Here is a 14,257-nt window from a genome sequence, read left to right as displayed (position 1 = left end):
TGCATCCTACATCTGCTCTAATCTGCTTGTCATATTCAAACCTTGGTCTACCCCTACTATTCTTACCACCTACACTTCCTTCAAAAACCAACTGCACAAGTCCTGGGTGTCTTAAGATGTGTCCTATCATTCTATCTCTTCTTCTCGTCAAATTTAGCCAAATCGATCTCCTCTCACCAATTTGATCCAGTATCTCTTCATTCGTGATTCGATCTATCCATCTCACCTTCAGCATTCTTCTGTAACACCACATTTCAAAAGCTTCTATTCTCTTTCTTTCTGAGCTAGTTATCGTCCATGTTTCACTTCCATACAATGCCACGCTCCACACGAAAGTCTTCAAAAACATCTATCTAATTCCGATATCAATGTTTGAAGTGAGCAAATTTCTTTTCTTAAGAAAGCTCTTCCTTGCTTGTGCTAGTCTGCATCTTTTGTCCTCCTTACTTCTGCCATCGTTAGTTATTTTAGTACCCAAGTAACAATGTTCATCTACTTCCTTTAAGACTTCATTTCCTAATCTAACATTTCCTGCATCATCTGCCTTCGTTCGACTGCACTCCATTACTTTGGTTTTGGACTTATTTATTTTCATCTTGTACTCCTTACCCAAGACTTCGTCCATACCATTCAGCAGCTTCTCGAGGTCCTCTGCAGTCTCAGGTAAAATAACAATATAATCGGCAAATCTCAAGGTTTTGATTTCCTCTCCTTGGATTATGATTCCCTTTCCAAATTCCTCTTTGATTTCCTTTACTGCCTGTTCTATGTAAACATTGAAGAGGAGGGGGGACAAACTGCAGCCTTGCCTCACACCTTTCTGGATTTCTGCTTCTTTTTTAAAGCCCACGATTCTTATCACTGTAGACTGACTTTTATACAGATTGTAGATAATTCTTCGTTCTCGGTATCTGATCCCAATCACCTTCAGAATCTTAAATAGCTTGGTCCAATCAACATTATCGAATGCCTTTTCTAGATCTAGATCTAGATCTAGATAAATATAAATCGTGAATATTGAAGTGTACCATAATTTTCTAAAATGTATGGAAACTTCCGGTAGGCTACTCATAAAGCAATTTATTCGTACTACCATACTGCATATCCGTGAATACCGCCCCAACTAAACCCTTGGTATGTTTTTAAATCGGCAGTCATTTCACTGGTCGCTTTCTTCGCATATTCTCTTTCATTTCCCTATTCCACATTACTCATTATTGCCTGGCTGAGTGGCTCGGACGGTGGAGGTGCAGGATTTCTGACCCCAACTTGGCATGTTCGATCCTGGTTCAGTCCGGTGGTATTTGGAGGTACTCAAATACGTCATCCTCGTGTCGGTAGATTTACTGGCACATAAAAGAACTCCTGCGGGACTAAATTCCGGCACCAAAAACCGCCAAAAGTAGTCAGTGGTACGTAAAAACAATATTATTTTATTTAATATTACTCATAATTTCGAGTGTGTTTTTTTTTCAATTGGCTTTACGTCGCACCGACACAGAGAGGTCTTACGGCGACGATGGAATAGGAAAATTGCATTTGCCTGGTGTGAAAGTGCGAAACCACAGAAAACCTCCTTCAGGACTGCCGACAGTTGGGTTCGAACCCACTAACTTCCGAATACAAGCTGACAACTACGTGACCGAAACCGCGCAATAAATTGCTCGGTAAATATTTGATTTTCCCCTGCATTTAGTGCAATAATAATATTAGAGGTTATACCTCCCATTAACTATATTTTTTACGGTTTTAGGGGACGCCAAGGTGCCAAAATTTTGTCCCACAAGAATTATTTCGCATTTCAGTGAATCTACCGAAGCGAAGCTAGTATTTCTCTTCCAAATAACACCGGACTGAGCCACGATAGAACCTGCTAATGCTGCTCAATTCATCTACAGTTAATGTTAGAGGTTTGATAGTCTCGAAGTTACCCTCCTTTAAACACATACACTACGTTATTCATAGACCTCATTCGCTCTCCTCCCAAATTATACAGTGGAATTAGTTAAGCCCTCCCTGTACATCCCTACAGTTCACTTTGTAAGCTACTGTACAGTTATTCACGACCTACTTTGGATGTGCAAAATAAGCAAGGAATGTATTTCGCTGGCAAACATGATAACATTATAAATCAACAATAGATTGTCTAGGTTGATCTAGTTTACATTAGTTCTTTCCACTGAATGTTGGCGCGACTGGCGGAGAGCCAGGCCTAAAAACCCACGCTGGTAATCATGGCCCCCCGCCATATCTGCTTCTAACGGGAGGAGAACAGCGGGGACAGGGGACGGGCTCACGCGAGATACCAGCTGAGAGTCGGGGAATCAATAGGTGGCAGTGCAGTGCATGTTGAACTGAGGCTTGTTTTTCGTTTCATTCTTGGAACAATATTTACTGTGATTCGTTTTAAGCATTCTCTTGTGTGCCATACTTTGAGGTGTTGACTGAATACTGAAAGCTCTGGCTTCCATCCGTCTTTCTGGATTTGTTCTTCATTTTGTGATTGTGTCGGTCTTTGTGTTGAATGGAAGTTCGCTTGATTCTCTGGCACCACATGCTAGCACAGAAGAGGAAGACAAGATTCGTCATAAACCTGTGACGTAACTGGAAAAGAAGGCGGGTACTTTCACGTCCCAAGGCCACCGAAACAGCTGCACTGATTGCAGTATTTACCGGGCGTTTAGTGCGACCGTCCACTGTTACTCGGGGGGTCAAGTTGTGAGCAAAAAAAAAAAAAAAAAAGTAGTTTACTTCAAGTGATACATACTGGGGTAAGCAATTATGATTTAAATATATTTTTATTGCATATACTGTATAGGAATTTCTTGTTTGCTTTCTTTCTTTCTTTCTTTCTCTGTTTGTTTCTTTCCTTCATTCTTCTCAGAATATACACTACCAGAAGTTCAGAGCATATTAAAACAGTGCACTAATAATAATGTTAATCATTGCTTAACAAAATTAAAGCTTGAACCCGGTAAAACATCACCACCTTCCAATTTACATTTTAAGAATTTAATGTGCAGATAAGCAAATAAGTGGACAATATTTAGTAGCTTGAAAAACGTAAAAGTGAGGTTAGGAATTCGTTGCTCTCAAATTGTTGTATAGGCCTAGAATAGTAGCGTAGAATTCATGTGTTCATTTTCACTTCCCTCGCGAAACAAGTGTACTTCACGTTAGGCCTAATATCTGTTTAAATTTGTGTTTTATATGCCGTTAATATTATCCACATTAATTGAAATTCATTTTATTTATGTGTCAGTGCGCTGTAGGAGATTTCACTCATATCTGACGTACGGTTGTCAAAACAATAAAAGAAAATACGGTATTGTTTATTTTTATGTTGTAGAGTGAATGTTTATTAAAATACTACAATATATTTCCGAATTGCCTTCGTCAACAGGATTTAATAACCTCCACAGTGAAATGGTGTATTGATTTTGACATACGTGAACGAACACTACGGGAGTATTTGACGGTTTCATTCTCTTCGTCGAGTGCCAATATTTTTGCTGCCAGTTCCATGTTCTTTCTCCTATTTTAAGTACAGATCACGATATTAATATTAAGCTCAGAGAACAACACCCTTTTACCTGCCGCCAGTGTGGTTCCAACGTACTTGAAAGCACTGAACACTTACAGTTGCAGAGTTTTTGTTTTTTTAAATATGAGTGATTTAAATAAAAGTAATTATGTTTTATTAACTTTGAAACCCTGTATTTTGAGGAACATTTCTGTTGCTGATTCTGGTACTGTATTAATTTTCTCCTGTTCCTGTATTTTCATAACAAATGCTCATTGATGGTGGTGGTACTGTTGTTGTTCTTGCTTCATGTTGACCAGGAGGCAATCATACGACCCGCGATATCATTCTAAATGGTCTTCCGCAAAATATGTTTTCGTTATGTTTGACCATAATTGATTTTTGCTTAGTGAGTTGCAAGAACAAAATATTTTATATCAGTCAATCACACGATAGAATACCTCTTATTTGGTAGGTAGAAGTACAGTAATTATTTATCTAAATGTTGGTGATTATTGTTTTAAGAGACAGTGTAACAGAACAACTGTTCTCCAACTTATTAGCAGTCATCCGAATGAAAGGGAAGAACACGAATTGAGTGAAAGTGAAAAACTCCCTAGGCTTTGCTGACCATATAACGTCCGGGACGGAAAAGACCAAGAATTGGGCAAGGGAGAACGCATAGGAAAAATGAAGGTGAGGAGCATAACACAAGTAAATGGAAGCAATGCGCGGCTCAGCTAGGAAGACCGTGCTCGCTAAATGACGCTCCCAAGATGAAACTCCCCGGTTCCCCTTTTAGTCGTCGCTTACATCTATAATATAATGCTAGGCATTCGCTCACGCGTAGATATTCCGTTTTCACTACTGTGTTACAGTGTCTTATTTTAAGACTTTTAGATAAGCACGTTTAATTACAAAAATTCTCGGTATGCCCTTTCCTTTATTATTATTATTACCAATGTTTCTTTTTTCTGAGTAAAAAGGTGGCGGTACTCACCTGAACTTCTTCATGAACTGAATTTCACCCGAGTTCTCACACCTCTTTCATACTTGATTTTCTGTCTTTTCTGGCCAGTGATAAGAGTCAGGCAAATCGGTATATGTCCCCTACATCTGATGATTCCTATAGACCCTGATTAAAGTTGCCTGGATTCATTGAACAGCTGTGATTCTTGTTTGTTTCTTTGAAGTTCATTCAGTTTTAACATCATGCTTTTTCCGCTTTGGAGTTAGATGCTATAATATGGGCTAGCATTAAAAGTTATTTTTTAAAGTCGCTTATTGTACTCCTTTCCTGCAGTTCTAAACATAAATCACTCAGCTCTTGAAAAGCATCATACATGAGCCCCAAATCCAAAATGAAATAACAAGATATAATTTTATTCAACAGGCCGCCATAAAGATGACGCTGTATTTTGCTTCTTGCAGTCTCTGTGCTTGTTGGAATGACATAACTAGCGCTGGGTAATCTTGCCACGCTGTATGGACTCTTACGGAAGCTTGATGCTACCCATCGAGTATTCAAGATCCTTCCTATTTATAGGAGCTGCATATCTATTATGATGTTGCTACACACGCCTACAGTTGTCTTCAGTCATGTGCTGGTACACATTATTTTTATAGAAAGGTAACAAAAGCAGGCGAAAAAGTTGGATTCAAGCCATAAGCCATCACTTGTAACAGGAATATTCTGAATAATATCCAATTCCTTCATTTTTTCGAAAAAAGTCGCCGGTACTGGGCACACCAGAATTACTTCATAAACTAAATCTCACGCTGATTTTACTACTGGCCCAATCTGAAGAAAATGTTCACTTCCAACTATTTTGCTGGTCCTAAACTTGCGAAAACTTCGCACACCTTTCAGCCTAGCAGTTTATCATAAAGCCACTTGTTACTTTGGAAGAAGTCATTTCTCAGAGTTAATATCCAACAATCTGATCCATCATGATCAGAAGTGTTTCCACCTTGAACCGTAGTAAATCTATCGATATTTGCGATGTTTTCTTCACATTCGCTTATTCACTGTTCGCAGGTTCAGGAGATACTTCTAAATAATCTTCCTTCTTTCTTTGTTCCTTACAGGTACAAAAAAATTATTATTTTTATTCATTTCACTTCCCTAACTTATGAACAACGCGCATCCCTTGCTCCTACTAAATAACTATGAACTTGCTTGCCTCGGCAACATAAAACAAGTGTTTTATGCTTTTCAAATTATTTAAAAAAGCGAAGACACTTAAAATTAAAAATATACAAACAGATTAACTATGACGGTTCCGTATTTGTTAGTTATTTTCTGCTACGTTGGTATTAACGGCTCTTTGTGCGCAATACGGATACCGTTAGATTGTCCTTGATAATAACTATTTGTTTGCTGAAGCGTGAGAAAACCAACAATCTACTCTATTGTATTCCAGTAGCCAAAAAAGTGGAAGGATGGGAAATAGCAAGACGAAGATCCTCTCTTTCTTTTTCTTTAACTCCAAAGTACGAAATGGTTAATAGGACAAAAATGATAATTTTAGGATTGCAGGTTACAGATGACGATGATCTTTGTTGTTTAAATGGACCTAACAGCTAGGTCATTGGCCCCCAGTGGTACGAGGTGCAATGAGATGAAAATTAAAACTTCAAAATATATCCACTGACTAGAATCTAAAATGAATGGTGATGAAAAAATGGTCGTGAATTAAAAAGCAATCAGCGAATCGAATTCACAATGTCTTAATAATAATAATAATAATAATAATAATAATAATAATAATAATAATAATAATAATAATAATGTCATTTGCTTTACGTCCCACTAACTACTTTTACGGTCTTCGGAGACGCCGAGGTGCCGGAATTTAGTCCTGCAGGAGTTCTTTTATGTACCAGTAATCTACCGACACGAGGCTGTCGCATTTGAGCACCTTCAAATACCACCAGACTGAGCCAGGATCGAACCTGCCAAGTTTGGGTTAGAAGGCCAGCGCCTTAACCGTCTGAGCCACTCAGCCCGGCACAGTGCCTTAATTACTGGGATGATACGTTATCTAAAGGGGTCCAAAATCCAGGTCACCGGCCCCTCATGACGGTACTAATCACTGGTAAAGCAGAACTATGGTGTTCCTCCTGTAATGGTACAAATCACAGGTAACGTTGACTCCTGGCGTTTTTCACTTTGTGGTACTAATCATAGGTAATGTAGACCCATGGTTTGTCACACACACACAATGGTACCACTCGCAAGCAACACAAACCCATGGTGTTTCGCACATAAGGGCACCACTCACAGCATCGCAGACCCCTGGTGGTCCTCACATAGTTGGGCTAATCACGGGCGCCGGTATTCCCGTGGTTTTCCTCACGTGGTGGAACTAATGACAGGCCATTTATACTCATGGAGTCGTTAACATAGTGGTACGAATCATAGGCAATATAGACCCACGGTGTATCACACATTATGGTAACGCCCACAGGCAATAACAACCCATGCTGTTACTCATATAATGGTGTTACTCTCAGGCAACGCACACCAATGGTTTTCCTCACATAGTTGTACTAATCACGGGCGCCAGCCAAACCCGTGGTGTTTCGCACATAGTAGTACTAATCACAGGCAAAGTAGACCCATGGTGTTCCTCATACATTTGTACTACTCTTAGGTAACGCAGACCCATTCTCAGCGCAGTGGAACCAGCACATTCGGCACTTACTCTCGCTAGATACTTGTCTATGCAACCGAGAGTCCCGCCTCGATGGAATACACACGATTACTCTTATCACAAGCAACGCCCAGATCCGTTAGTGTTCCTTGCATAATGGTACTGCTCCTAGGTAACGTAGACCCATGGGTTTCCTCGCAAGTTGGTACTATTCGCAAGTAACGTCGACATATGATGTCCGCACGTAATGGCACTAATCACAAGTAGTGTCATGGTTCTAATGTCATCATGCTTTGGTCGCCTCTTTTAGTCGCCTCTTAGGACAGACAGGGGATACCGTGCGTGGATTCTTCGTCTGCGTCTCCCCACCCAAAGGGGATGCAGTTTACAGAAACTTCAATCATGTCCTCATAGGCATTATATCTATAGTAACTCAAGAAAAGGGGAAAAACGAGCTTGATTTTAAACCATAAACCAACACTTTAACGGATATCCAGTTCATTTTCTTTTGTTTCTTTCGGGAAAAAGGTGCCGGTACTGTGTACTGTTGCGAACCGCCACAGAAAAGCACTGATTGTTATTATTATTTTTTCGTAAACATTCTGGTACGCTATGTAATGCTACCGCACTGGTTCTACAAAGTCGACATTTGTACTTGGAAAGATAAACATACAATGCAAACGTTTATCATGTCAAGATAATACATATTTGATTGAAAAGCAGCAAACTGACTCACCTGAAGAGGATTCTGTTTTGCACTAGCTAGCAGTGATCTAGTCGGCCCGGGTAGCGTGCCTGCCTCTTACCCTGAGGTCCCTGATTCGATTCCCGACCAGGTCAGGATTTTTACCTAGACCTGAGGGGCTGGTTCAAGGTCCACTCAGCCTACGTGATTAGAATTGAGGAGCTATCTGACGGGGAGATGGCGGCCCCGGTCTAGAAAGCCAAGAATAACGGCCGAGAGGATTCGTCGTGCTGACCTCACGACACCTCGTAATCTGCAGGCCTTCGGGCTGAGCAGCGGTCTCTTGTTAGGCCAAGGCCTTTCAAGGGCTGAAGTGCCATGAGGTTTGGTTTTTTTTAGCTGTAATCTAAGTTACCGATGTAGACTACATGTCTTGATAATTACTAGTACTAGACTGTATCTTCCTTCCATCATTTTTCTAAACAAAATACGTAGCCACTTTTTTGGTGTCAGAAATGGTCTTGGTGTGTGTAGCCTATTATGAATATAAACAGCAAGAGGGTACGACTCGCTCATGTTCTAGATTGTGATTACTTATTAACTACTATTAAAATGTTTTCATTCCTCCCGTGAAGGGGGAGGCGGGCCTCTTAGACGGTGACGCCGTCTCTCAGGGGCAGAATATTTGTTACGGTGAAGGAGATGTTCGAAGAAGGTGAGGGAGTTGGCCGTGGCCTATACTAGGAATTGTCCCGGCATCCGCCTTAGTGCAGGAGAATGGAAAACTATTCTCAGGACAGTCGATGGTGGGGACCAGTTCTCCTCCGTTTCCCGAATTGGGAGGCGTAAGCCTATGTGGTGTTTTTTTAGAATTTGCTTTACGTCGTACCGACACAGGGAAATCTTATAGCGACGATGGGATATTTAAGGACTAGGAGTGGAAAGGAAGTGGCCGGGGCCTTAATGAGCTACAGCCCCAGCATTTGCCTGGTGTGAAAATGGGAAATCATAGAAAACCAGCTCCTGGGCTGCCGACAGTGGGGTTCGAACCCACTATCTCCCGGATGCAAGCTCGCAACTGCACGCCCCTAACAGCACGGCCAACTCGCCCGGTCCTCTGTAGTGTAGGTGGTTAGTGAAATTAGCTGTCACCCCCGGAGGTGCGGGTTCGATTCCCGGCTCTGGCACGAAATTTGAAAAGAGTGGTACGTGCACTGGAACGGGGTCTATTCAGCCTCGGGGAGTCAAATGAGCAGAGGGGCGTTCCCCACTTCAGCCACCCTCGAAGTGGTTTTCCGTGATTTCCCACTTCTACTCCAGGCAAACACCGGGATGGTATCTAATTTAAGGCCACGGCCGCATCCTTCCCTCTTCCTTGTCTATCCCTTTCAGTCTTTCCATTCCCCACAAGGGCCCTGTTCACCATTTTAGGCGAGAGAGCCTGGACGAGTTAATGGTCCTCCTCCCTAGTTTTATCCCCGACCAAATGTCTCACGCTCCAGAACACTGACCTCGAGGCAGTAGAGGTGAGATCTCTCGCTGTGTCCGGGGGTAAACCCCACCCTGGAACCCTGGATGCTAACTGGTTAAATAATAATATTGAATAGCCTATAACTTATCCTTGGCAATGTCTGCCTCCGTAGCATTATGGTTAGCTCAATTGTTATTGCCAGAAATTTAAGAATAGCAGGATGGCTGGTATGTGGTTGAAATGCTACATGCAGCTCACCTCCATTGGGGATGTGCCTGCAAAGAGCTGGACCACGAGTTTACATTTTTGCCCTTGGCAATGTGTAATGTACGTTCGCACACACATCAAAATAAAAAATCCACTAAACCTGAATGTATTAATCATTTTTGGGCACTGTATATCTTCTTTATGTCGGTGTGTACCTGCAATAATCTTTTATCCCGAGATCATTGCAGTGTTCACATTAAAAGAGATGAGAGTGGAATGGCGAGGTGCATTTGATTACCACTGCCTCACACTTTCGAAGCGATATCCTTCAGTAACCAACATAATCAGGCTTTCCCCACTGAATTGAGTAAGTACACTTTACTTTAACTCAGCTTTCTATATTGACAGCGAAGTCGGGTTTAGCAGTAATGTTATCGGCTTAAAATGCCAAGCTCCTTCAGTGAATGGTCAGCCAGCCTGCTGTATAGAGGACTCTGTGTTCGATTCCCGCTCTGGCTGATGTTTTGACTGCGTTTAGGTAATTCCCCTAGCTTGGAATTTTTTTGTTTTCTTCTTAATACATGTCTTTACTTTTATACAATACGACACACTGCCAATTCCTGAGAGCGCCTTTGCAACCTTAAAGAAGATGATGTTGATTTGGAGATGATATCATAACTTCAGGACACTGGCCTTGAGGCGGTAGAGGTGAGATCCCTCGCTGAGTCCGGGTTAACAGTTGATTGTCAGTTAGCAGGTGTACTTTTGTTCTCAAGATACCAGGTTCGACCCTGGCTGAAGTCAGTGGCTATTAAAGGGTGTTAGTCAAACATTATCGATCACCACAGGCAATTGAAAATGGTATTAAATAAAGTACTACTTTTAGAAAGTAATCTGACTTTTTGTCAGCATGACAGACTTCGGTTCAGAGGATAGCAGGTTCTGTTCCCGGCCGAGCTGCGAATTTTGGTCACATGTGATTAGTTTCTAAGGCTGCGATTTTAAAAAAAATATTTATGACTCTCGGCTTTGTGATGCTCATTCAGCCACTATAGATACATTTCTGGAACGCAATAAAAGACACAGAAAAATGAACATAACATATACATATTAGTACACAATGTGTACACAATGAGCTCTTGATTTTGATGAGGTACTATGGGAAATTGTCATCGCGTGTGTTAGAAACAGAGGCCTGTATTCTTCAGAAATTTCTGGATATCGGAGTACACTGAGGCACGTTTTGTAGTGAGGAAAATTGATAGGCTGGTTGGTAGTGGTTCATGTAATTCTACTATTTATTGTCTTTGGAAGTGTTTGTTGCTGAGAAGTAAAACGGTTGCACTGAACAGATATATGCCCTGGATTCTCCAACGACTCTCTGTCACATATACAATACGGAGTGTCGGTAACATTAATACGCAGTAGATGATTGCGGAAGCTACCAAGTTGAATCTGATTCTGATGATGGAAGTAATATATCGCCTGTTCGAATTCCATTTAAAGATTAAGCTGTATCAGAATAATAATGTCCAAGATGTTGTTTGGATATATTCCACTGTTCATTCCACATGTCATATGCTCGATGTTGTGCCCTAGAAATGAGATCTAGTGGATGCTAGGTACGTCTCAGAGTTTGGCCTGATTCTGCTTCTTGTTTGGGGAAGTTGTCCACATATTCGTTGTGGGGACTGGGAGTTTGTACTGTCTTAACACAGGCCTAGTTATTTTCACACACCGGTAACCACTGCAGAAACACGTAATGGTTGAGTGCATCCTTGTACATAGCGTTGGCCTTACCAAGGGTAACCGGCCGTAAAAACAGATTAAAGTCTATGTGTCATTCCGATTCTTAGCAAAATTCCATAGTGCATGTCTTAAATAACAAAGAGCGTTGCATAGGTGAGTCTGGACGCGCTGTTTTCAATGCCGGTTCAGAGTGGCGCCTTGTATACTCCTCCTGGGAGAATGATGTCTGAGTTGTCTACGCTGATCGAGACCTATAGCTGTTAACTTGCAATCGGAAGATTATGGGCTCGAATCCCGCTGTTCACAGCATTTTCACACCAGACAAATGCTGGAGCGGCGTTGGGGAACTAGCAGGAAAAAAGAAGCTTCGAACTACAGTATATGGGCGAACGATACCGGCGTTCCAACGGGACCGATCCCCTACCCGATACGCCGCCGAAGCACGAGCTAGTTCGAAGCAGGTCGAGGAGTCACGTGTCCGAAGGCTGACTGGACTTGACAGCGCGAACGTACAGAGATACAAGTAAGCAGACAGCATAGGAAGTGAACCACCACACTTGCGCAGACGTGAGTATGTAAACGAATGTACGAACTGTCATATTATAACTACATTCATTGACGTATATCTTGTGGGGAAAAAAGGCTTTTGATCGTAAATATATCGTTCACTAAATGAAATTCAAATCGATAGTAATGAATTTATTTGTGTCGAACGAATCGTTTTCGGGAGATAACTGTATGGAACGAGGGATCCCACCTCTACCTCTGAAGCTTCAGACTCTGGGTCGGGGGATACAACTGGGGAGGATGACCAGTACCTCGCCCAGGAGGCCTCACCTGCTATGCTGAACAGGGGCCTTGCGGGGGGATGGGGAGATTGGAAGAAATAGACACGGAAGAGGGAAGGAAACGGCTGGGGCCGAAAGTTAAGTACCATCGCGGCATTCGCCTGGAGGAGAAGTGGGAAACCACGAAAAACCACTTCCAGGTTGGCTGAGGTGGGAATCGAACCAACCTCTACTCAGTTGACCTCCTGAGGCTGAGTGGACCCCGTTCCAGCTCTCGTACCATTTTTGAAATTTCGTGACAGAGCCGGGAATCGAACCCGGGCCTCCGGGAGTGGCAGCTAATCACACTAACCACTACACCACAGAGGAGGACAAACACTAAATCAGGTTACATCACGCATTCCTATCTACGAAATGTCACTGTAAAATTTGTCACAAATGGAACATAATAATTGCTTTTACTTAAATGAAGTGAAAAATCTGCGGTAAATTAATAAATAATGTCGTTATTAGAGAAATATGAATACATACTTAAGGCCTGCAGACAGGACTCCTTTATGTCGTATTCCGCTGCTGGTGCCGTCTTTTGTTAATTTCTTGAGGTCCAGGGCTAGCACCGAGGAATGGGATAATTGCTTTTACTTAAATGAAGTGAAAAATCTGCGGTAAAATAAGAAATACCGTCGTTATTAGAGAAATACATAAGGCTTGTTGACTGGACTCCTTCATGTCGTATTCCGCTGCTCGTGCCGTTTTTTGTTAATTTCTTGAGGTCCAGGGCTAGCATCGAGGAATGGGAGTACTATGTCTGTGGATTCTCATTATCTTTGTCCATATGACTAGAGTGGCCAGTTCATACAGCAAAATGGAGGTCAACAGCATTCGCGATGTTATTTCGTTCTTCAATGAGGCAAATGACCATGTTATAGTGGTGTGGCTGGAACTCTACGGAAAAACAACCAAGGACGCATTCAACAACTTGGTGCTGCACATTACAGAGAAATATCGCAGGTACCACAAAAAATGATTTTTGTTGAAAGAAAAATAGCATGATCCCTGGACCAATAAATCACTAGTCCACAGAATTCTTCTTATGTACATTGGCCATAGCTTTTGTCGCCTATTAAATATTGCATATCGCAATACAATTCAGGAAATGATGTCATTGACAACTGAAGCAAAGAACTTAAATGAACACAGACATCACACACGAAATTGTTGAAAGTGTAAGACAAACAAAAGACATACGTGTTTTACTGTGAGCGTAGCACCAAAGGTACTTGTAAAGTAGTTAACTAGGTGTACATAATATTCTCCAAAAATAAAATTTTTCTTAATTTACCGCAGATTTTAGATTTCAACTGTGTAAAAGCAATTATTATGTTCCATTTGTGACAAATTTTAGTGACATTTCGTAGATAGGAATGCGCGACGTAACCCTAAATCAAAACACGATTTTATTGAAAATGAACAGGTTCAACTTTTTTCTTAATGATAAATTTGCGCACCCCTTGAAACGACACCGCGTACTCTGGTGGTACGCGTACCATACTTTGAACACCACTAGTCTAGACTATGAGGTCACGAGGGCTCATCGATAAAAGTAATATTCCCTGTGTAGTAACGGAAGTACTTCCTGCCAAGGCAGTATTTGTGTATATTGTAACAGCTGTACCTTTGACATAACATTATGGAGTACGGTATTTGTTATGCTCTTGGGCGGCTAACACAGTAGTTGTGCAGGTGGCAGGTGAGGTGTTCCTCCTGTCTTCAAGGTTCGGGGCTTCGACCCTCTCAACCTCCCGCTTCGACAACGTTGTATGGTCAACTTGTATTGACCCTACGCCTTTGTGCTGTTCTTTCAAACATGCAAAGACGGGAGTTATCAAATGCTATATTAAGATAGTGGATGAGGATTTGAAAAGTATTATTTCTGTTATGAACAAATTGTATGTAAATGATCTCTGGCGACTCATTCCATTGTTCACCAACAAAATTAATTAAAACCCAGTATTAGGTTGCCCAGAAGATTTCCTGTGTCTCTTTTGACCGATACAGTTAACCGGAACATCGAAACTGACACGCACGTAGCTTTAACGGAGTCAAATTGCATGCACACAGTAGCTGTGACCGTATTGTTATTATTATAAATTTAGCGTATGGCTTTTAGTACGGGAC

The 14,257-nt window shown here is 41.6% G+C and overlaps 1 protein-coding gene across 2 annotated transcripts in view; it reads left to right on the top strand.

Annotated features, from left to right (window-relative positions):
• The first annotated feature begins 2,724 nt into the window (after positions 1-2,724).
• Positions 2,725-14,257, top strand: part of LOC136884219 (post-GPI attachment to proteins factor 6) — a 72,573-nt gene continuing 61,040 nt past the window's right edge. The window contains exon 1 of one of the 2 annotated variants that reach the window (XM_067156274.2): positions 2,725-2,771. The gene's annotated coding sequence lies outside the window, so the exon portion shown is untranslated. Of the gene's footprint in view, positions 2,772-12,994; positions 13,091-14,257 lie in introns of those variants that run through there. The other variant, XM_067156275.2, reaches the window with a different exon arrangement.

This window comes from Anabrus simplex, chromosome 12 (genome assembly GCF_040414725.1).
Source record: "Anabrus simplex isolate iqAnaSimp1 chromosome 12, ASM4041472v1, whole genome shotgun sequence".
NCBI lineage: Eukaryota > Metazoa > Arthropoda > Insecta > Orthoptera > Tettigoniidae > Anabrus > Anabrus simplex.
This window is presented reverse-complemented; position numbering and strand designations above follow the sequence as displayed.